This window comes from Rhinolophus hipposideros, assembly GCF_964194185.1.
Source record: "Rhinolophus hipposideros genome assembly, chromosome: 12".
NCBI lineage: Eukaryota > Metazoa > Chordata > Mammalia > Chiroptera > Rhinolophidae > Rhinolophus > Rhinolophus hipposideros.
Window position 1 is genome coordinate 31,385,560 of NC_138058.1, and position 25,803 is coordinate 31,411,362.

Genomic DNA, 25,803 nt, shown 5'->3' on the forward strand with positions numbered 1-25,803 from the left:
AGCTGCCAGCGAGACTGGGGTGCAGGGAGACCCCTCGTTGGGGTACTGGTGGGTGTTTGCTTTTGTGTCTCGACCAGCCGCCATCGAGAATATAGTTGTATGACCCCCTTATCTATGGCTCCGTAGGTGTTCCGTTTTCGTCCTCACCCTATCCTGTGTTCTTGTGCGGGGAGGGGACCAGAGACCCTGCATGACACATGGTGTAACGAGCAGGGAACAGCACCGGCCGGAATCCCCAAAGGGGTAACGGAGCAGTTTATACATGTGAAAGCTCAGCTTCGGGAGGCCCGTGAGGAGCGGTGCCGAGAACGGGGGGCGCGGTCTGCCTGGGAGATTTAAGCCTCCGGATGGCACACCAGCCTCTTGGCCATAAAAGGCGTCACCTTCCTTTTGGTAGTCTGCTGCTGTCGTACGCTCCTGGAGTTGTGGACGTCTTGCACCGGGGCCACCACCCACTCGGACACCTGGCGTGACAAACGGGATTCTGGTCAGACAGGAATGGTGTCTGACTCTGGGCAGGAGGACATGTAGCCCCCACACAGTGTGTGGTACCTGGCGACCACTGTTCTCAGGAGTTGGACCCCTGTGGAGGGGTGGGAAGATGTGGATGGTTCTCCAACCAGCATAGGCCAGAGAAAGCAAAGGTCATTGCGGCCCTGTGGGCTGGGAAGTGCTTGCTGAGGCAGCCTGGATGCGGGACTTGTCCCAGGAGGAAACGCTTGCTGAGTTCTCAGTGGAGATGTGGGTGAGGTCAAGGTTGTCCCTCACCCCCAGGTTGGGGAGGACTCGGAGCCCTCGCCCTGTGGAGAGAGCACACATTGTGAGGCCAACGCACAGCCCTGGCAAATGACTGTGGACTATGGGGAATTACCTTCCATCCCTGATTTGATGGACTGCTTGACTGTTTGCTTGGGAACGTACCACCATGTAGTGGAACTGGTGGATCTTTGCTTCCTGTGTCTCTACCGGGCGCCAGTGAGATTGGGGTGCAGGAAGACCCCTCATTGGGGTACTGGCGGATGTTTGCTTTTGTGTCTCGACCAGCCGCCATCGAGAATATAGTGGTATGACTCCCCTATCTATGGCTTCGTCGTTGTTCCTTTTTGGCTTCACCATATCCTGTGTTCTTGTGCGAGGAACGGGACCAGAGACACTGCGTTACAGACATATATAAATATTTTCCAATGCTAAAATAGTTGCCCCTTGAATAGTCTTAAATGGTTTATTAATAATTCCAAACAATAATTATACATTGCTTTAACAATAAACCTAGGATTAAAAGAAATATATCTCAAAAAGAAAAAAAATGAAACAAATGTTCTCAATAGCAATTAGCACCAATTTAGTAAAATGTAGATTAGGGCAGTCTACAGTTCCTTAAATGGAAGCCAATTCCTGGGACTTTCTCTCCATACTTGAATCTTCCTATCTAAGCCAAATTCCTCCTTTGATTTAATTCAGCTTTTCACAAAGGGCAGCAGCTGCTAAGCAGCTCTCGGCCACGTGAGACAAATGGTAAGTAGATGGCTGCTAAGAGATTGTTTTTCCCCAAAGGGGAAAGGATGCCAAACCCAAGTGGGAGAGGACAGCCAAGAGGAGGAGAGTGTGCTTACCACAAAGTGAAACAACCAAAAAGGAAAAGTGCCCAGGTCACATTGCCTGAGTGTTCTCAAAAGCCCTTTGGCACTGAGCTCAATGTTCTCTCTGGAAGAAGAGCAAGGGGGCCCTTGTGGCAGACAGCAGTCACGAGCTAGCCCTGTGGCTGTGGGTGAGCCACCTGGCCTTTCCATGCCTCGGTTTCCTTGCCTGTCAAATGGGAATGCTAGTACCCACCTCACAGGGTTGCTGAGATGCTAAAAATTGCTAAGAACCCTGAAAGTGTTTTGAAAAAGCATTTTCCAAATGTAAGCTATCGGAAACCAGAGAGAACTTGGAGAAATTATCTATTAATCAGCTTCTCCATCGTTTTTCAACAATATCCCACCAATCAAGATTAGGCTGAGCTTTAACTTCTGGCTGTTGTGTTATGAAAATAAATAGATATTTGTCTTGTTTCCTGATTATACAAGCTCCTGTCCCTCTGGAGATCTCAAGTTGCTCCCCTGGTTACCACCCCCTGCTTACTCCATGATGTATTTAAGGAAATTCCAATCTAACTGAGACATGACTCAAGGGCTGAATTGTGGTTGATTTTAATGTCTGACTGGAAATCAGCACGTCCCACCTGCGTCCTTACTCTTCGTCTCTCTTCTTTCCAGAGCTGAAGCCACAGACCCCTCCCCTCCGGTCCCAGGCAACCCCAAACTTTTGGGCCATCCTGCCCTGTCTCGAGCAGCTGCCTGTGCCAGCAAGCTGCATTGGGTTAAGTTAGCAGGCAAATCCCTATCCAGTCTCATTCCTGCGTCTCAGTCATCATAACCTGCCTAGGAGCTCCAGTTGCTTAGGATGCGGGTCCCACCTTGTGCCTTCCAATCACTGTTCCTTTCTCCTGCGCTGGCAGCAGGAGTCTGCCCCTGAGTTCTGGCCAAGTGCCCAGGCTGTAGTCCTCTGTGAGCAGATGTGCCTGGGGAGCTGATGTGACCTGTGAGGACGTCTGAAAGCAGGTTTCACAACCTCAGCACTGTTGACATTTTGGTTCAGATCATTCTTCATCGGGGTGGGGGTTCTGTGTATGGCAGGATGTTCAGCAGTATTCCCGGTCTCTACCCACTAGATGCCAGTGGCACCCCTCCCCTGAGTTGTGACAACCTAAAACGTCCTTAGACATTGCCCAAATTGTCGCTGATTAGGAATCACTGGCATAAAGCTTTCTCTGAGAGCCCCCACTGCTGCCACCTGGAAACCCTGTCACTCTGGCTTGGAGTCCCCGGTTGCCCCTTGAACACTTTCTGCCTCTGGTCAGTGAACTGATTGGCTGCTCTTCCGCTCTAAGGGACACTTGTTGAATTTTTGGCGGCCCAGCCTCTGAATTCTTTTCCTGGGTTTGAGAAATCCCTAACATGAATGTGAGGCAAAGATCACCTGGTGGGATCCAAAGACCACTGCTGAGGTCAGGCCGTCTCTCCCAGCCTCTCTTATGGATAGAGCTATAGTTGACCTTCATGCCTATTCAGGTTCTCGGGGATGGAAATGCCATTTTGTTTCAACTGTGTTAAAACCCTTCTAGAACACAGGTAGCTCCCAACTCACAAACACCTGCGTTACAAGGGGGCCCTGAGCTCAACATCATCGCCAGAGCATAGGCTGCCATGCGACTTCTGGGGGATATTTGTGTGTTAGTTTAGTGTGGAGTTGAGGAGACCTGTGGATCCAGAGAAGGAAGCAGTGATGGGACCTGCTTTACTAGCCCTGACTCCAGGGGAAAACTGATCCTCTTTGGCCCAACGCTTTCTAAGGAGTAATGGAATAACGAAAGCTTGAGTGGGGCGTGGGGGAAGTCAATAGATCTTACCATACAAAAATGAAAAATGACTGAACATGAAGCAATGCCTTGAATAAAATGAAACTGTCCATAAACTGAGAAAAATAGTTGCAATGAATAAAACAGGCAAAGGTTTGCTAGTCAATGTTTATAGAATTATTCAACTCGCTAAGAAAAAGATTAAAATCTTAATGGAAAATAAAGACAAATGACACATCAGCTTATTTGCTGAAATAAAAAAAATACGAATGACTAGCAAACCTAAGAAAAATGCTTAGGTGCCCTAGAAATCAAAGACATGAACATTCAAACCATGATGAAATCTCATTTCTCAATCTATCAGATTAGAAAATATGACCAAACATCATATTCAGTGTGGGCCATGCTGGGATGAACCTGCTCCCTCAACTCTGCAGAAAGAGGGTGAAAGGGCCACTGTCTGGAGAGTGGCTTGAACACATATATTAAGTGCCCCGAGAAGGATGTCATATCCTTTTCATCTGGAAATTCCTCTTTCAGAAGAGAAGAAATAATCAGCCATGCATTTTTAAACCTGGCACGCTGGATTTGAGCATAGGTGCTGGAGCCAGACTACACGGTTCAAATCTGGGCTCTGCCATTCGACCTCTGTGGGTTTCCATATCCCCGTCAACAGACACAGGCATTATAAAATACTTTAGGGCTGTTATCTGGATTTAATCTTTTTTAATATTTGCTAAGTACCTACAACAGTGCCTGGCACATAGGGAACCCTCAGTAAGTATTAGTCATATATGCAGTATTGTTTATAATAGCAACACAAACACACAACACACAAAATGAACTAAATATCCAAAATTTGGAAAGTAATTAAATAAATCATGATGTATTTATACACTATCGTTGTGTATGGGCATTAAAATAGTATATTTAAAAGAGTATTTCAAGACATGGTAATGATGGAAATAAGTAAGCGTCCCATAATTAAAAGAAATTTATGTCAGATATTCAAAACGTTAAAAACTCTGAATGAATACCATGATCCCCCCCTTAATAAATAGCCTTTAGTTTTTCAGAGCAGTGTTTGGCTTACAGTAAAATTGAGCAGAAGGTACAGAGTTCCCATATACGACCCTTGTCCCCTCCCCCCCACATACACGGCCTAACCCACTAGCAACATCCTCCACCAGAGCGGTGCATTCCTCACAATCTATGAACCTATATTGACACAAAGTCTACAGTTTACATTAGGGGTAAACGCTCTTGGTGTTGTGCAATCTATGGATGTGAACAAATGTATAAGGACATGATTCCACCATTATAATACCAGAGTAATTTCACTGCCCTAAAAATCCTCCGTGTTCCACCTATGCATTCCTTCTTCTCCCCAACCCCTGGCAACCACTGATCCTTTCACTATCTCCATAGTTTTGCCTTTTCCAGAATGTCGTATAGCTGGAAGCATTAAGTATGTAGCATTTTCAGGTTGTCTCCTTTCACCTGGTAATAGGCATTTAAGGGTCCTCCATGTCTTTTCAGGGCTTGAGAGCTGAATTCTTTTTAGAAACAAATAATAGTCCATTGTCTGGAGGTACCACCATTTAGTCATTTATCTAAAGTTTTGAAATGTGACTTTTGCAGTTTACTAAAAATTCTGCAGGCAGAAGTAAGGGGAGAAGCCACGAACCCAAAGTGGTAACTACCTTTTCTCAGTTTTTAAGCTACCATTTTATGGGTTCTCATTTACATATAACGGTCCCCTCAAGTCCCCCCACATACACCACTATCCCTCACACCCACTTTTCATGCCCTGGCAACCTGGCAGGAAGGGCATGTTAGTTGCTTCCAAGTTTTGGCAATTATGAATCAAGCTGCTATAAACATCTGTGTGCAGTTTTTATGTGGACATACGTTTTCAACTCATTTGATACCAAGGAAGGGTAATCACAGGATCGTATGTTAAGAACACTCTTAAATTTATAAGAAACCACAAAACTGTCTACGAAAGTGGCCATATCCTTTTGCTTTCCCACTAGCAATGAACAAGTTCCTGTGGCTGCACATCCTTGCCAGCATTTGTTGTTAGTGTTTTGGATTTTAGTCTCATAGGTACGTAGCAGTATGCCATTGTTATTTCAATTTGCATTTCTCTAATGATCATGACCCCATTTTTAAAATTGGATTGGTACTGTATCTCTGAACTCTTTCAGATGTTTTCTTTACCTTATTTACTGAGATTCCCGTTTTATATGGAATCTATTTTCAAGAATATATTTTACCTTGTTTACTATTACTCTACCTGCTTTCAAAATACCTACTTGAATTGTTTTTCAAACATATAATAAAAGTTTGTTTACTTGTAAGTATAAGACTTCCCTCGTCTGTGAATCCTAACACTATTTCTGGAAAAGTGGGTGTGAGGGATAGTGGTGTATGTGGGGGGACTTGAGGGGACCATCTTATGTAAATGAGAACCCATAAAATGGTAGCTTAAAAACTGAGAAAAAGTAGTTACCACTTTGCGTTGGTGGCTTCTCCCCTTACTTCTGCCTGCAGAATTTTTAGTAAACTGCAAAAGTCACATTTCAAAACTTTGAGACTATGGTCTTACTTTCCCAATGATTGGGAAATGACAAGGGAAAATAGCACAGAGAGGTAAGTGACTTGTCTGAAGGCCACACAGCTGGTTAGTGGTGAGTAGGGGTGGGAATCCAGCTTCAGGCTCCCAGCTGGGCTACCTACCTTGCCTCACGTTTGCTTCTGAGATCTAAGACATTGGGTTCCAAGATAAACATAAGGCTGACTCCAGTGGCTCATGAATCTGGTTTTCTTTCCTGAACCTCCTGCCCTGCTGCCCTCTCTGAGCTGCCAGGACTACCAGACAGTTCAGCTACCACAAGAGTTAAACTGTGTACTAGGCTGAAAGAAGTGACCTAGTTTAAATATTGCAAGAATGGTGCTGGGCTCAGCTAAGGTTATCTTACTTCCTTTACCCTTGACCTAGCCAACAAGCCGCACTGGACCATAGACACTGTATGGTTTTGTTCCTCACTTGCACATAGCAGGCCATCATCAATATTTGTTAACAGGCAAGGAAGGTAGAAATGAGGCACGAGTCCTTGACCATGCTCCTTAGCCATTATCTGTGTGGCTGTTAAATAACCTGATGAAAGGTGCTGACCCCTGAGACCTTGAGGTTTCTGGATAAACACAAGGCTGACCCTAGTGGCCCACGCATCCAGGGTTCTTTCCAGAAGGACAAGCGTCTCTGACAGTTATCAGGGAAGCCACCAGGTTTTGTAACTGGGCATTACAGGAAGATCACAGAGGCAGTGTCCACTTGAAAGGCTTTGAGAAGAAAATCAACATAGGGCCAGCTAACCAAGATTTCACAGCAAGTGTCAGCTGTTTGTTGCTGCCCAACTGGAAACACTTGAGAAGGGGTCCCAACTGCAGTGGGAAGGGGAGGCTATGGGCAAACCGGTTTAGTAGCCACCTAAGGAGGGCTCCCCAAGAGGGGATTCCATGTGAACTTTTCAGAAGTTTAAAGCAGTCATGCTCAAAGGGCTTTCCTGGGTCAGAGCCTCAGCACCACCTGGGAACCTGGGAACCTGTTAGAAACGCAAATTATCAGGCCACCCCACTGACCTGGAAACTCTGGAGGTAGAGCCCAGCAACCTGCGTTTTAACAAACTAAATCTGTGATTTAACACGTAACTGTGATGGAGGCTAAAGTTTGAGAATCTTTACAAATGGACTCCTTAAAAAAATCCCCCTCCATCTGTCACGCAGGGTACCCTGCTCGCTACGCCATTTGTCGTGCAGGGTCTCAGCTCCCACTCCCCGCCCAAGAACGCAGGACACGGTAAGGCCAAAAAGGAACACCCATGGAGCCATAAGTAGGGGAGTCAAACCAATATATTCTCGCTGGCGGCTGGGCTGGAGACACAGGAAGCAGGATCTACATAATCTGCCTAACAGCAGTCCGCGCTTGCCAGCCACCATCTTCTCGCTAGCCCCCATTCCATTCCTGCTAGCGTAGCCACAGCCGTTATATTAGTGGCCAATGGCCTACGGGTTACAGCTGACGGCCAACTAGCCACAGCTGCTGGCCATCTGATCACAGTTGATGGCCATTTACTACCCGAGCCAGCACCTTTCTCTTGTGAGGCCGAGAGCCTGGAAACTGTTTTTTTTGGGGTTTTGTCCCCACACCATCCTACCCCTGATGGCATAATCCTTCTCTCTCCCCTCCCTCCCTCTGCCTCTCACCACCCCCTTACCCCCACGCTAGGCTGGCTGAGAGCCATAGCTTGAATCTGTGCGGTGAGAAGCCCAGGTCATTCAGAAGCTGATTCACAAATCATCGGCTTCCTTCCCCCTAGCTTTGCCCCAGGAGCCCCTCGACTTTCACACAGTCCCTTATTCAACACTTTGTGCTGACCTTACTTTTGCATTCCAAGTGAGCACAAAGCTGAGGCCTGTTTTCCCATTATCGGTCGGATGAATGCTTGGATTGCTGTCCAGGCTGCCCGGTCGTGCTTGGTAATCCGAAACAGAGACCTGGACGTCTAAAGGCAAAGTCTGGCTTCCGCGGCGCAGCCAGCTACAAGCCCGTTGGAGAGGAAAGGACGTTGGTCCCCCAGCGCCACCCTGTGGCGGCGAGGGGAAGAGACGATCTTGGTCCTGAAATCTGCCCTGGGCTTGGGATGGGCCGGGATCGTACATTACGCCTCAATCCATATATAACCAAACGGCCATTTAAAGAGCATTTACTATGTGTTAGGCACCGTGATCATTGCTGCATTTTGTTATAGCCTCAGATTTTTCTATGCAGTAGACAAGGTCGCACAGCTGAAAAGAGCCAGGCTATGTGGCCCTAGGGTCTACACAGAGGCCATACAACTAAGCCCCACTGTCCTTCTAGCCACTTGCTGCGTGGTCAATGCCCCTTAAAGTGGTGCTTCTCACACTCACACGTGGAGGCAGCAACCCGGGGTCTTGTTAATGTGCAGATTTTGATTTAGCAGATCAGGGGAGGGACCCAAGATCCTGCATTTCTGAGGGCTCCTGGGTGACGCTGATGCTCATTCTTGGACTACATTGAGAGACAAGACCTTAGAGCAGTGCTGTCCAAGAGAACTTTCTGTGGTGATGGAAGCGTTCTAACTCTATGCTGCCCGACGCATGGGCCACGAGCACTTGAAATGTGACTACTGCCACTGAGACACTAAATTTTAATTTTAGTTAACTTCGATTAATTTAAAGAGCACCTGCAGCGAGGGTCTTCCCTGCTGGATAGAGCAGGGTCCCTCGTGTGGGAGGCTCAGGCTGGCTTTGAGAACGCTTGTCAATGAAAACGTAAACCCATTAAAGAGATTATGTATTCTGAAAGAGGTTAGGAGAGAAAGAGAGATCTTGAGGTGGCAGAGAGAGACTTAGGGATGAAGGGAGAAAGGAAAGGCAAGGATGAGAGAAGGGAGGTGGCGACACTTCAGAGGAGATGCTTCAGTGGGTGCCTCTAAGGAAGCAAGTCTCCAGGCGCTCCAGGATTCCTGTGCCTGGCCAGGCACTAAAGCCCACAGGGACCGAGTGGAGGAGGGAGAAGGCTGCAGTGGGGCCTGTGCTTATATACGACCAAGAATCACAGCATCAACGGGTGGTTTGCTGCTAAGGAACAGGGACCACAATGCAACTGGGGTGGCAGGACGTGCTAAGAATCACCGAGGGCAAATCCCCACAAGGACAAGTGAGCGCCCGGAGGCAGAATTAAGTTGATTACAAGGAAACAAAAGAATTAAATACTTCTTGCTCATATAGTTTGCAAGCTAGATATATACCTGCTACACACATACACATTCTTTTTAAATTGTAGTCTATAGTCATATTTTTTATATCCTCCTTTTTCCACTTAGCTTATATTATGGACATGATGCAATGTCATTATCTGTATTTCCCAACCTTGTCCACAAAGTTTCCCATCACATACAGTGCCACACATCACAACATCACTTACAGTGCCACACATCATGACACGTTCTGCTTAGTACAGTGAGGTCACATTTCCTTCACTCTTGTAAGACCCCATGTCCCATAGTACCTATCAGGAGAAACCTTCCCTGGGAGCCCTCAGCCCTACTATAACCTATTATAACCCCAACCTCTGTGTCTCCTCCACCCTGCGAGCCAAGACAGTTCTGGTAACTTTCCCTTGGAGGCCAGAGAGCAGATCACCTTCCCGTTCTCCAGGAGTCAGCTGCTTCTTGGTTGCCACAAGATATCACCAACAGCTTGGCAGGTGAATGCCATTTCCTGTCCCCAGCGATATCAATGCCCCAGCCTGTCTCCTCAACCCTAAAATGGAGCTTAGTTACCACGGACAGGTTTTATGAGAATTCAATGGGGGGAAAAAGGATTAAAAGTATTGTCGTAATCACTAAGGCTCTGTCTACCCATATTCTCATTCTTCCCCTTCTGGAAACTTGTTAGAATTGTATTTCCTTACCCTTTTAATGAGTTTTGGAAGCCAAAGGAAAGGGAGTTGAAGTGATACAGGTCATTTCCAAGTGGCAGACTCTATGAGCCAATTCACAATTTGTCACATTTCCCTTCTTCCTGCCACTGCTGCTGTCACCATTCCATATGGCGGTTATTCCATCAGCTTGGAACCCTGAATGAGGACCGTGGACATCCCCCAACCACGCCAAGATGGGCATGTAGAACGAATACAAAATAAGTTGTTTTACAAAATTTGTCGTTTTAAGTATTGATTTGGGCATTGTTTGTTACCACAGCATAACCTAACATACCCTGAATGATTACATTTTTTAAAGGATGAACCTACTCAAGGTTATAGAGGCTTAATATGAAAACAGAAGGGAGGAAAGTATGCAGGCAGTGGGAACGTTTTAGGGTTCTTCCCCACTCCTTATTCACTGGCAGGGGAATTCACGTTGCCTTAAGCCAGAACAGCTTCAATACCTGGACACTGCACACCACACTTTCCTTTCCTCCCATAGGTGAGTCCAGCTAATTAGTTTTAGGACATCTCTCCCAGGCCTCCATCTTGCCTTCAAAATTTTACGGCCCTGGTAGAGAACTGGATTCCCCATACGGCCATGGAAACATTAGATAACTTGGAGTTTTCAAAAGCAAGATGGCACAATGAACTCCAAAAGAGCTGATATGGGTGACATAAGGAAGACAAAATTTTTGGAAAGTTGGCTATCAAAAGTTTTTCTCCTATCGTGTGTGCACGGGGGAAAGACGGGCCAACTTCATCCATTAGGCACACTAGGGACACTGCCTGATAGGTAAGTGCCCAGGGCTCAGGACACTTTTCAGGGTCCACAAACATGCTTTTAATTTTTTTTTTAAATTAGGAGGGGAAATGAACTTATAAGTTGGACAAAGTGTTTTCATATATAATTAATAGTTGCCTTTATGTAAACTTAGTAATGAAATATAAGTTTTAATATATTTTTATGAAAGAAGGGGACTGGAAGGCTAAAGTGCCTACGCCCCATGAAAAGTCATACCGTAACCCTATGACTGGAGATGAGTATGGACATGGCGTTGCGGTCACCGATAATGTCCCTTTTCTTTATGAATATGTTAAAATTCCCCTGGTTACAACAAACTGGCTCTGTCTTTGCCTTTTTTAGGATATCTCAGGACCCCCAGAAAGCCTTAATTGCTAGGGGGAAGAGCCCTGGATCAAATCAATACACATGGATATAGCAGATTCCTCCAGCTTGCTTCTCATCTTTGCCTCCTTCCCAACAGCCTCTGACTTTGAAATGTACAGCAGGTTCTAGGGAAGCCTATTCCTTACCTAACTCCAGGGCTACCACACAGGACCTAGACTAAGCCCATCAGCCTTGGCCACTGTCATGAGCACCCCTCCATCATCACTTCCATCCAGCTACAGTAAATCTTAAAGCTTCTGCCAGAAACTCTGGGGTGCAAACATTCTTCCCTGGAAGATATAGTGTGCAAAGGTGAATCTGAATCCCTACATAATTTGCCACCATGATTAAAGCTAAAGGAAATCTTGGAGAAACTGAACCAGAGCCCTGATCAACCACACCCAGGGAGGACATTCTACCACTAGATTGTTTGAGTTACAAAAGCCTATAAATTCCCTTTAACTGTTGACGCCAGTTTGGATTGTTTTTCTGTTTTCAAGCATCCTTACTGAAACTAAACATATGATTATTATCCCCACTTTATAAATTAGAAACAGAGGAGTTAAGTCACTTACCCAAAGTTACAGAGCTAATTAGTATAGGAGCCAATATTTGATCCCAGGCAGTGTGACTCCAGAAATTATCCAGATTAATCTTTTTTTTAATTAAATTTATTGGGGTGACAATGGGTAGTAAAATTACACAGGTTCCAAGTGTGTAATTCTATAATACATCACCTACCAGATTAATCTTAGCATGTGCTTTGCATTGATATCAAATGCTATGTTTTCACAGATTTCACAAATTTTACCTGCAACTCTTTGAGAATGTGTTACCTTGAGAACACCATAAGTATGAACAGATATAAGCAGAAAGGAATCACTGTCCATAAGAATTTTGTCCTATTCTGTGTGACTTCTCTAAGGATCTACCCCGTTCTGGGAAAGCACAGCTGGTACCACGTGAAAAGGAGCCCCAATCACCCATATCCCCAAAGAATCAGAAGATCAGGAATTGGGAAGGTGTGCCCTCACTGCCTCCCGTCTGGCCCCCCAACCCTCCTCCCAACCACTCTCGATGGCCAAACTCATTGCCTTCCCACCATCGTGCTCTTGCCTCCATTCTTCAGTGTGACACAAGATCCATCTCACTCAGCCTCCAACCTGGTTTTCCTCCTGCTCATGCTTTTGAGTCTGCTCTTTGGCTCAGCACACGAGTATTCCTGGACAATTGTGCCTCTCATGGCTCCCCTGATCTCACCTTCCAACACATGGTCTTCTCAAGTAGCCTACCTACCCCATCCTTAATATGGCTTACCTTCAAGGAATGAACTTGTGTAGTATTCTCCCCTTGTTTCTCCAGAACACTTTTGCAAGCCCTCATCCATTTGAACAGTAAACACAAGAAGGAAATAGAGATAATGAGTATGGACAGCTCCTTTGACATATTAGACTAAGAAAGAGAAAATAGAGGCTATACTTGAAGGAGATGTCACATGGGGTGGTAGAAGGTGCTCATTGTACCCCAGTATCCATCTTCCCTTCTTCTATAATAATAGAACCTTTGTGTTTAGCTCATACCAGAATAATGGCCCCATTTCCCAGTCTTCCTTGCAGAGACCAGTGGCCATGTCCCTAAGTTCTGTCCCATTAGGATGTGAGTGGAAGTCGTACCCTATGCGGTAGGGTTTTCCATCCTCCCTGTTGCTTTTTCCCCATTCTGTTGGCAGGAATGTGTGTTATCACAGGCTATACAGACAGGGTCACACCCTGGGAATGGTAGACTGAAGAGGCTGAGGTCCCTGACACCTGGTGCCAGGGTGGTGCCACCCTGCCAGCCTTGGGCTGCTTAGACCTTGACACTGACGTGACAGTAAACTTTCACCTATCAAGCTTCCATGATTTTGGGTCACGATAGCAGTCAAACGTACTTCCTAATTAATACAGGTGGAAAGAAGTTTCTTCACTTTTTGTATTTAATAAATTTTGAACATATTCCAAGGTCAACTAGAAGAAGCCAGGAGAAAGAGAGGTTGAAAACAGAGAGATCCAGGATAATGGTTTAGTGTAAGCGTCCTGAGAAGGCAAGAGGCAAGGGAATCCAGAGCCCTGTTGGAGGGACCTGGTCTTGGTGGCAAGAGTGACACTACTTCACTCAGACAAGGGGAAGGGCAGACTGGGTCGCTGCAGGAGACGTGGTAGCAGAAAGTTGAGGTAGTTCCTTCTTAATTACTTCTATTTTATCAGTGAAACAGGATGAGGTCCTTCTCTCTGGACAGAGAAGCAAGAAAGTAAATCTCCCAGAGTTTATATATGTGTTCTGAGGTGGGAGAGAGGCTGTCCATCCTTTCCACGGCTGTCTGTGTGTTGTCTAAAAGCACAAGAGCTAAAAAGCAGACATTGACAATTTAACTCACTCTGTCAAGTACCACACAAGGCCATCCCTGGAGAGGATTGGAGAATAAAAATATTTTTTTCTATGATTTGATCATTGAAAATAAGAATATGAAATAGGTTGGTGGTCTTATGCAATTTATCAAAAGTTTCAAGTCAAATGTATTCATTGTCTGTAGTTGTGAAATTATAATAGGTCCAATTGTATAAGAACATCAGGATAACTGAAACCCAATTAAAACATGTAAGTGTGGCCATTTCAGCTATGAATTAGTCATGGTCAGACACCATGTTAAGCTTTTCCAATAGCTTAGTTCTCAATCCTATGAAACAGGTATTTTTATTCTTCCTTATTTTATGGATGAGAAAACTGAAGCCCCAAACGATAAAATCACTTGTCCTAACTCATACAGCTACTAAAGGAGAAGGCCAGAATTTGAACCAGGGTGGATCGGAATCCAAAACTCTGTTCTTAACCACTGCCCACTGCCTTCTCTTAGTCCGGGAGGGCTCACCCTTGTGTGTCAGGACCGGGCTGTCAGGCCCCAAGCTTTGTTGCCCTTCTAGAAAGCTATGGAGACTTTATAGAAACAGAACTCCTGGTGGTTGGCCTGATACCTCAGAGTGACCAGATGGCACACCCTCCATTCCCTCACCATCCCAACCACTGTGCTACAATAAAAGTCTTCCAGCTGGTCTACATCCCTGGACTTTCTTCCCACTAATGCACGTTGTACGTAGTGACCAAATGAACATCACTAAAACACAGCTTTTGTCATGACACTTTCCTGCTCCCCAGAGGCCCATAGGATAAAGTCTGGACTCTTTGGCCTGGCATTCAAGCATTCCCCAGTAAGCGAGGCAGGCTACAGCAATTAGGCACAGAATTCAGCTGCATGTGATAGAAAACCCAAAGTAACCGTGATGTAAACACGATATATAGAAGTTTCTGCCTCGTACCTAAATGAAGTTCACAGATCAGCAGTCTAGGATGATACAGCAGCTCCACATCATTACAGGGGCTACAGGTTCACTGTTACATTATTTCTAAAATATAGCCCTTGTCCTCACGGTCTCAGGTGATGGCTAGAGGACCAGCCATCACATACATCTCCCAGGCATCAGGATAGAGGAAGGGAGGAAGAAGGGTTAAAGGAGAACTTGTTCTATTTTAAAGGAATTCACAGAGGTTTCTACAAGACACTGCTACTTGTATCTCATTGGTTAAAACCAAGTCACATGAAAACACATAGCTGGAATGGAGACTTGGACAAGTAAGTAACATTCTGGGAAGATTTTAACTCAGGAATAGGGTATAACATATATAGGGCTTGGTCACAGAAACCTCCGGAACTTATATGGCTGCCCCATCACTAGGTACTTCCTTGGGAAGCTGTGCTCTCCAGCTGTCGGGTCTGCCCCTGTCTCTGAAATACAATCCACGCAGGGGCTTCCCCCTCCCCTGGGAGAATCCTAACCCCTATTTCTGTGCTCAGGTCAAGATCCCACTTCTCTTTTAAGTCTTTCCTGACCACCTCAACTTCTGGTGGTCTTCCTTCTTCTTTCTATAGAACCTAGAAAAGGAAGTAGAGTGGTAGAAAATGCCCAGACTTTAGAGCCAGACAGATCTGGGCCTCATTTTAACTCTTCTCCCATTCCCTGTACGATCTTGAGCAATTTCTTTATCTTCCTTGAGTCTCAGTTATCTCTTCTTGTCTTCAACAACTTGGAACAGGGAACATAGTAAGGCAAGGTCTGAATTAATTTTTAAGGAGAAGTTACCAACTGCTTCTTTGTATGGTCAGGAGAGAGTCATTTTGGATCAAGCCTTTTTCTTATGAGAGGAGCTGCTATTTGCCATATACACTCTCTCTCTCTCTCTCTCTCTCTCTATATATATATATATATAATATATAATTTATTACATATAATATATATTATATATAAATATATATTATATACAAATATATAGTATAAATTTATATATATTTTGTTTGTTCTCTCTCTATATAAAATATATATTATATATAAACGTATATTATATATCTATATATATCTATATATCTATATACCTATATAGGTATATATATATATAGAGAGAGAGAGAGAGAGAAAGAGAGAGAGAGAGAGAACAAACAGGCCCCATGCCCTGGGTATAAGATCTTCATCTTTGACAAGTAAAAGGATTAACAGGACTTTTTGCTTGATTTAGCAAGATGGTCCCTCACTCAGACCCTTTGATATACAGAGTTGGAAGAGACACATTTCCAGAACCATCTCAAAGTCTTAAAGAGGGTAAGACCCCCTTGCTTCTAGCTCTCTGAAATTCAAGCTTACAAAAATTTGTGAAGATGTCATTGAGCATAGTCTGATGGCAGGAAAGGACACCCTGAAGCCAAAATGGGGAAGTTTGCAGGCGGTGATGGGGAATCTGGGATTGGGAACTCCATACAAGTGCATATAGGCAATTCAGAGGTAGCCCCCTTGGCAGTGCCAGGCGATGGGGATCCATATGTGTATTAATGAAAACACATTCCCACCTTAAAGCCTGGCATGTGGCACTGCTGTGGGCTGGCAAGGACCTGTACCAGCAGAGGCATCGCCAAAGTACTGTATGGGGCAGGAGTGTACTGGCCTGCGCCAAACCAGCCTTCAGCAGCGACATCTTGTGGCAGCAACTGAAATAACAGTGCTGGTGAGCTGGCTTGAAACACAATGCGACCTTTTTGGACTAAGAATTTAGGGTTCTTAGCAAGTTTACAGAGACGTCTCAAGAGGTAAAAGATTACATTGCTTGCTAATAAATAGATATTGGAGTTATTAATAGTAAAGATAAGAAATGTGACTGTATTTGTACCCCGAGGGAGTCATACATCATACCTGTATACGGTACCACCCTGGGTCTGTCCTCAAAACAGGACATAGAACATGGAGAGAAGGGATTTCAGGTAGCTCTCTCTCCTGGTTGTGAGTGGTTTCCCAGAACTTCTTCAGCTTCACTTACAGCCTGCCTCCTGGGCTTTATGATCCCAGCAGTGCCAGAGCAGGGTACAAGGGACACCTGCTCTGGGGAGGGTGGGGAATCGCCCCGGCAGCTGTCAATAGGTCTCCAACTGAGGGACTCATTTTCATAGTAATGAAATTGCAGTTCATGCAACTTGCTGGCAAGTTCCTCTGAAACTGTGAGTTGGTTTGCTTGTGGCTTCTTGTCATACCCCTGGCAGGAAAAGCCACTTCTCTATAATCAGATTGGGGGCTCTTCTGAAACAGGAAGCAAGCCCTTTTCAGAGTGTTCTTTTTATTTGTTGCACATTTCAGCAGATTAAGCACTTAGGGTTGGGATTTTTAAAATATTTATTCTTTGAGCCAAAGGAGTGTTTTAATAATGCTAAGTTCTTTGTATAAAGCTTCTCCTAAGCCCTGGCTAATTAATTCCTAAAGAAGCAGCACGTGGCTCTCTATTACTGGCAGCCCCTCTTTCTACAGGAGAATACCAGGGACAGAGAGAGGCAACAACAGCACAGAGGCCCCAGACGGCGACCCTTGGACTGAACTAGTCCACAGATGTGTTTTCTTGGGGGTGTATCAGATTTCTTCCTCCTTTTGAGCAAGTGGGCAACGTGGCAACAGTGGGCTTGGAGTCTCAGAAGGCAATAGAATAGCTGCTGCCTTTCGAGGGGCGTCTTCAGGTGCCAGCACTCCTACTGTCTTATACTTGCCCAGTGGACTCATTAGTGTTACCTGCCTGGCCCCACAGGGCTTTGGATTTGGAGGGGTGTGAGCTCCACAGAAGCTGCTCTTGCACCACCCCTGCCGACAGCAAGATCCTGGAAGACAAGAGGCACATCCATTTCATTTCCCACTCTATCGCTAACAGTAAGCATGGCTTCTCAATAAATGCTGAGTAAAAGAATAAAGGAATCAGTGGGCAGATAGCAATTGTGAGTGCCTAACGTGTGCCAGTACGGTGCTAGGCACCTAGGGCCACAGAGATAGCACTAATCGTAACATTAAGGAGTTTATATCATAGTGAGATAAAAAGATTTTGTAGGGTGTGTGTGTGGGTGTGTGTGGGTGGGTGTGTTTGTGTGTCTGGCATTGTAAGCTAACATGATGTATAAACAACCAGAGGGCATCACATTTTCTTCCATCTACCTGGCTGCCTGGAAAAGGTGACTTTTTCTCCCTCCTTTCCCACCTACAGGCTGACCGGGTCCCTGTCCACAGGGAGAAAGGGCAAAACCCAAGGCTGTGCCCTTGTCTCCAGACGCTGGGGACCTCTGGCTGGCAGGTGGGAAAATGACTCGTGCTCATGGGCACTCTGGGTGTTCCTCAGAGATTCCCCCAAGCTGAGGGCTTACCCTCAGCTGCCAGGACTAGGTCACAGTGTCGCCATGGAACCTGGAGACTCACCTCCCACTTCCTTTCAGCCAAGGTCTCCTCACAGCTTCCAACCACTGCACTGTCAGTCAGTGAAGGGTCAGAAGAGAGGTCATTCATAGTAACCTGGGCCATAGTTATACGTGTCATAATACTAGTCAGTAGGTGCATTACTCTTGATAATATTCTTAACTATCAACATTGATAACAAGACTGCTCTCTGCCAGGCCCTGTGGTGAGTGTTTCACACACATTGTCCCTTCCGGTCCTCATTCAACACAGCCTCTCATCGTGGAAACAGGTACCTGTATTTGATTTCATCACTGATTGTAACACAGGTCATAATTTTACGCTCTCCTAAAAAATGAAAAAAAAGTCAATTAATGGATGCGAGGATTTCTTAGCACTTAGAATTTTTAGTTTATACTGAAAGAGCTCTTTTAGGTGGACGTAAATAGAGGTGTTTGCCATACATCGCTCTTGTGTATAGATACAAAGAAAAATACAAATGAAATACATTGGTTATGGTATCCCCAAACTTCCTCTCATGTGGGGTCCACTCTTCTGATCACCCTAGGGCTCAGAGTCATGGAGGCCCTGGTTTTCTCTCCAAAATGTTGTCCTGTGTGCCAAGAGCATTGGTGCTGCAACATGGCTAAAAAGAGGCTCCACTTTTGTCTCCAGGGTTTCCCCCTGGGCATCTGACAGCCAGTTGGCCAGGTTGGATGTGGATGCCCAGGGATTGACAATTATGTCACCACTGCAGCCTGCCCAACGTACATTGGAAGACACCCTGACTTCAGAGATGGTGAGATGTGAGAGAGATGGATCTTACAGTCCTTGAAAGATGGCAGCACTCATTTAAGTGATTTCCATTTTAGACATGAGGCTTAGGAAGGTTTAATAAGGTTCCCCGGGTCACCTGAGCTAATAAGTGGCAGAAACAGGATTAGGACTCCATCTACTGATGCCCGCTAACCACCCGCTGTAGTGTCCTGGGTCAGGAGGAGGCCTCCAGGCCAGTTTCTGATGGGGGGCGTGGGAGAAGCAGAATCACAGACTGTATCCCACTTGCCGAATGCGAGACAATCTGCGTGGTTTACCACAAGGAGCAAAGGCAAAGGATGGCTATTTGTATGATTAAAGGATAGCTTGGGCCACCGTGAGATACCACTTCTCACCCTTAGGATAGCTGTAATAAAAAGCAATGGACAATAACAAGTGTTGGTGAGGATGTGGAGAAATTCGAACCTCCACACATGGCTTTGGGGAATATCAAGTGGTGCCAGTCCTGTGGAGAACAGTCGAGCAGTTCCTCTAAGGCTTCAACATAGAGTTGTCACAGGACCCAGCCATTCCACTCCTAGGTATGTATCTGAGAGAACTGAAAACATATGTTCACACAAAAACTTGTACATGAATGTTCATAGCAGCATTATCCATAACAGTTAAAAAGCAGAAACCAACCCAAATGGTCATTAGCAGATGAGTGGATAAACAAATGTGGTGTATCCAGACAACAGAATATTATTCAGCCATAAAAGGAATGAAGTACTGACACATGTCACAACATGAATGAAGCTTGAAAATATTTTGAGTAAGACAGTCGCAAATGACCACATACTGTATGATTCCATTTATATGAAATGTCCGGAACAGGCATATCTATAGAGGCAGAACAGAAATTAGTGGTTGCCAGGGGCTGGGTGAGGGGCTGGGTAGGTGGGAATGGAGACTGACTGCTACCCATAATAGGTATGGGGTTTCTTTTTGGGTTGATGAAAACGATCTGGAATTAGATAGTAGTGTGGTGGTACAACATTGTGAATATGCTAAAAAGGAACCACTGGATCGTACACTTTAAAGTGGTAATTTTATGTTATGAGAATTATATCACAATAAAAAAATCATTAAGAAAAACCCACCTAATTTACTTCTCCATCCACACTCCTCTGGGATAATAGAAAAATAACTGGTTGCCCATCAAATGGGAAACACTGATGTGGACAGATCCCTCTGGCAGGGGTGGTACAAAGGCTGAGCTTTTAAAATTCATGTTCTGTGTGAGCTACAAGGACCTCATGAAAGTGGTGTTTGTTTCCATGCCTTTACCGCCAGTCACTTGCCATATTTTGATAATGCTCTAAATTACAGGACCCAGAACTGGTCTTTAATTACAGAGTGCTTTAATAGGGCTTGCTGGCAAATACTATGGAATTAAGGAAGCCTCTAATGAAATACAGCATCGTGTTATCTGTTCTCTAGTGGCAGCTTTTAAAACGCAATTAGTACCATGCAAGATATTTATTTAGGATTTTTATCTCATTTATTCATTCCATCTCCAAATGAGTATTGTACTTCCAGCTGCTTTTTCCTCCTTCACACAAACCTTTGCTCATTTTCAATTCACTCTCTTCTTCCCTCTGAGACACCAGGGAGCCAGAATGTCAGGGGGCTGGAGGGGCTGACTGAGGAAAATAAACATCTTAAAGATTTCCACCCATCCTGCCCCCTGCTCTTCCCTGGCATGGATGGAGGAGGAATGCACACAAGGAATGAAGCCACAACACGTGCTGGGTGCCCAGCCATTATCTACAGGAAAGTAACAACTCCTGGGCAAGGCACAACTAGTCCTACACAGACTGTCCCTTCCCTCCAGCCCTGCTGCAGGCACACGTCCTGTGCTGACCACTCCCCACCTCAGAGGGGGCTAGGCACTTCCACACCTCTCCACTTTTGCCTCAAATGTCCACATAGTGTCATATTCTCTGTAAAGCCCTTTCAACCCACCTTCCCACCCCAAAATAGAGTCCTTTCCTTCTCAGATCCCTTTGTCCACACTCAGTCATACCCGCTTTGGTCCACGGCTTGGCAATCAGCAGTGTGTGTGTGTCGTCCTCTCGGAGGTGGGACCTCTGGGGACAGAGTGACGATCTCATCTCTGTATGCCCCAGTGCTGCACCCAGAAAATGCTCAACAAATATTTGCTGAATTAAGTCATGTCAAGTCTTTCCTACGCAAAGGAGCCATCAATGAATCAGTGTCTCTTAAATCTCTCATTCTCCTGAAGACACTTTGGATTTATCTGGCTTATGGCTTGTGGCTGGGCTGCTTCGGAACAAGCAGGAACTTTGACCAGTTTCACAAATACCCACATACGCCAAGCATTGTGCTAAGGGCAGTGGACCTTTCAGAGAACAACATGGTTCCTGCCTTCAAGGAATTTGTAATCCAGGAGTGGGAGACAAGATAAGTACCTGTATTCTTAGGATGGCAAAGGTGTAATATGGGCTGTTTATAACCCACCTGGCTTGTCAGGAGGGCAGATTGCTCAACAGAGCAACTTGTTTTTCTGAGTCAGATGTGAGAGTTTGGGGAAAAGAGTTGGGAGCCAAAATTTTCTCCACCATAAAAGGAGAAAAATTGGAGCTCCCCAAGTAACCCCTAAGGGAGGTGATCAAGCACAGAGTTGGGAGGAAGAAAAGTGATGCAATCAGACAAGGTGGCAGAACACGGCAGTATGAGCCCGCCACCACCCTCATGTCCGAGCAGAGTCCACCTCGCCAGGACTAGCTATGTGAGGGGCTGTGTTTGCAGAAACCAGTCAAGGACTGAGTTTTCTACCAGCCAGGACTTGGCAGAAAAAAATGAAACCCTTCTTAGCCATGGGAACCCATGAAGCAGAAACATCCATGAGAAATGAAACCTCTTCCCTGCTCCCCAAAATTAGTAGAAATGGGTCAGGACTTTGCATACCTGTTGACTTTGGAACCTACGCGTCTGTGTGTGGGGGTAGGTATCAATGTGATTTCATATAGATCTCAAGGGAAAAGCAGCCCCCATTTGACATTTGGTTTACAACATAAAACAGTAAGGTAAGTATGAAGTGTCTCGCTCAGTCCATTCTCTTAATGAATTGAAACTGCTATGATGATATTGGTGAGGAAGATGGTGATGGTGGTGGTGATGATAAAGGCACACACACACACACACATACACATACACACACACACACAGCTGTCCCCCCCAATCCTCTCCCTCCATAGTCTTAGTACTGAATTAACCCCGTGGAGTACCCTCTACTGATGGATATGCTAGGACAGTGTTCTAGGAAGCTCCTCTCTGTGTTACTGGAAGGACTTTGTTGAGGACGTATTAGCACTGTGTGTTGACTGAGAGAAGACATGATGAAGAATTATTAATATATCCCTATCTGTACAGCTGCGATCTGAGGCTGCAGACTTCGGCAGTGGTGCTTTCCAAGGAGATGGAGCACATACAGGTGGCTTTCTCTTCTGTCTTCTTCCCAAGTGACCAGTATAGGCGGGCCCTTCCCTCTGAGCAGGTTCACCCATGACTTCCTTTCTATGTGGCTCTCTTCCTCCCTGCTGGCAGCACGATAGGCCTAGAACTCATCTGTCATTATGTTAATGGGTTTATGCAGGTAAAGCACTTTGACCCACACTTGGTTCACGGCTAGCATTGAGCTAAAATTGGCTGTTGTTTCTCCCACTGAAGTCCAGTCCCTCCAAGAACCGGACACTATTAGTATTCAATCTTTTCCCCTCGACAACAGCCCTGTCATGGTGGGTTGCCCCCCATTCCTGAGCAAGCCACAAGCCTAGAGGTCAGCCTTGACATCTACTTCCCCTTTCCAAACCACCAATGCTTGTCAACCTTACTAACTTCTGTCAAACTTATCTAACTTCCTTAAAATCTCCCAGATCTGTTCCCTTCTCTCCTTCTCCATAATCTCCCACCAGAGCTAGCCCAGTAGCCCCTAATTGCAACCATCCCAGATCTCCACTAAGTTATTGTCACCCTGCAACCAAAGTGATACTTTGAATGCAGATCTGATTGTGTCACTCTCTCCCTGGATTCTTTCTGCTTATACCTCGTAATGACTTTCCACTGTTCTTGGGGTAAACAAAAAAATCTAACACCATGCAGACTGAGTCTGTGAGGATATTTTTGGCCCTGGGGTCAGAAAGGCCCGCCAAAATAGGCTTAAAATACAAGGCAATTTATTAGCTCCCTACCAGGTAACTGGAGTAGGGTAAGCTTCAGGTATTGCATGATCAGGGCTCCACCATCATGTTCTGCTATTCTCTCAGCTCTGACTTTCTCCCTAGCTGTCAGCTTTATCCACAGCCCAGCTTCCTTTTGATCAGCATCAAGTGGAACCCTTCCAAAGAAAAAAAAATCTTGCCTGGCCATGAAATAAATTTCCTTCCTCTCATCCTGAGTGAACCAGCTGAGGCCACATGCCTATCCCCAACCAAAAAATTCCTAGTGATATGCCATCCATGGAGTCCTTCCCTTCCCTGTCCCTGATGGGAAATGGGTCCTTTAGTACAAAAACATGTTGAAATCATGCTAAAAGATACAATTGGTATTGAACCCAGAAAGTTGTGCTTTAATGATGCTTGACTCTAAAAAATATGAAAGTACTAAGTATTAACCTTAAAGCTCCCAACTGTCCTTGATGAAGGATCTGGGACCAGAGGTTCCTAGCCCTTGACAATGGCAGTTAAATGGGCAGTAAAAGCAGAGGGCTGGAGCATGGAGGAGGGAGCAGAACAGGAGACAAGGGGCTTGCTGGCCTCATAGGAGACGGAGTCTGAATGAATGGGATAGAAATTATAATAAAATGCTGCTGTAGCATCTTCTGCACCCTGGGTGGAATCTCAATCTGCATATTGTTTCCTTTCTGAAAATGGGCTTAGCCACCAAAAGAATTAAAAGCAGGGACGCAAAACAGCTTTTTGTACACCAAAGTTCATAGCAACATTATTCAAAGTAGCCAAAATGTGGAAACAATCCAAATGTCCATCAATGGATGAATGGATAAACAACAACAATCACAACAACAGCAACAACGACAACACACATACCACACACACAGACACACAAATACACACACAGGAATATTATTCAATCTTAAGAAGGAATGAAATTTTCACACATGCTTCAATATAGATGAACCCTGAAGATATGCTAAGTGAAATAAACCAGACACAAAAGAACAAATACTGTAGGATTTCACTTATATAAGATTCCTAGAATAGCCAAAATCATAGAGACAGAAAGCAGAATAGGAGTTGCCAGGATTTGGGGGGAGGAGTGTGGAATGGAGAATTTCAGAATATGAGAAGATAAAGAAGCTCTGAAGATGGATAGTGGTGATAGTTGCACAACGTGAATGTACTTAATGCCTCTGAACTGTGCAGTTAAGAAATGGTTAGAATGGTAAATTTTATGCTGTATATATTTTACCACAATAAAAAACCAAAACGGAGTTAGTTCATCTTTCCAAGCATTGCAGGCACCACAAAGGGGTGACAGGAGATTCTCGAAAAAATGAATGTTGATTGATTGGTCTCTCTGGATACAAGACACATTTTTAGTGATACTCTTTCCTTTTGGTCCCAGGATGGTGATAAGGAATATGCTGATGACCATGAAAGTATCCCTACCCTGAGAATGGAAAATGCCTCTTGCAGACGTTGGTTTAGAGATTTGTCCCCTTCCCACCTTACGCTGCCAGAGGGATGACGAAACAGCTGTCACCAGTTGCGTCTGACTCATTAGTTTATCATCTCTCCCCACCCCTTTCCCTAGCCCCCTCTCTCAAAATCCACCCACCCCAAAAATGCCTGAGCACAGCCAACTATTTTAAGAACTGAATTCCCCGTCGGCATGGCAACTTCCAGGCTGCACCTCTTGTCACTGCTGCCTGGATGGAAGAAAAGCCACCACTCACCAGGGCTCCAGACAGCCTATGGCTGAGATGGTTCATACATCAGACATGGCCAGAGGGTGGACATCTAGTCTCTGTGCCGTATTCTTCTTTGTGTGTTCTTGTTTTACAGCCCTTTAACAATGTAAAAATCATTCTTAGCTGACTGGTTGTATAAAAACTGGTCCGGGCCAGAATTGGTGCAAGCACTGGAGTTTACCCAACCCCTGCCTTAGTACCAGAGCAGCAGGTGTTCACACATGCTGGGTTTCTCATTGTGGAAGTTTGAAAGGGTTTGAAGGGTGAGGGGACTGCATGGAGAAAAGATGGGAAGGGGGTTGTGCAAGAAGGACAAGATAATTCAGTGTTACATTCCCCCCATCTACATTTTACCACATTAGACACTAAAGGTTTGTTTATATTCTTCTTGTGCTTCAAAATTAAAGTCTTAGGCTATTTCATCGTCACCATAACCCAAATAAGGATTAAGGCTTAGAATCTATGATTTCCTTTTGTAGAAAATGGTAGTTATGTCATAACCTCTTATCATTCTTCGCAAAGACCAGATTTTCTTCAGAAATGTTGAAAGAAGGAATGTTTTGAATGTTTCTTTCTTGTTTAATTTTACTTTGAAAAAGTTTAAAAACTTTTTAATCAAAAATATTTTACATGGAAGAATTTGAGCATACACAAAAGTAAAAAGAATAATAAAATAAACCCCCATGCATCTGACATTACTGGTTTATTTTTAAAGGGTATTTGTGTAAATTAAACAGTTTGTACTTTCTTAAAACATGGATTGAAAGGGGGAAATGATACCTATGCAAATGTATTTGTATGGAATCCAGTTCTAGGTCATGTGTGAAAGTGACTGGTGGGGGGAGGGGTGGGAGGAACACCTGTAGAAAAGAAAAGGGGGCAACTCTTTGATAGTTGCCATGGAAATCACTGGTTAAGATGGCTGAGTTTGCTTATGGAGCAGTGAGGTTCCTGTCAATGGACTCTGGGTCAGAACTGCAGGAGAAACCCTTGGGCAGGACCCCCAGGATGTCTTGCTGTCTCTAAACTCCCAACCCCAATACCGCTCTCAGTTGGAGGATATTCTCCTTCTGATTTTCTAAGGTTTGATTAAAAGACAGACATTGGTGTTTCATTCTCCGATTTGGGGCTTACTTTGTTTTGTGTTGAGCAAACCAGAGTCCG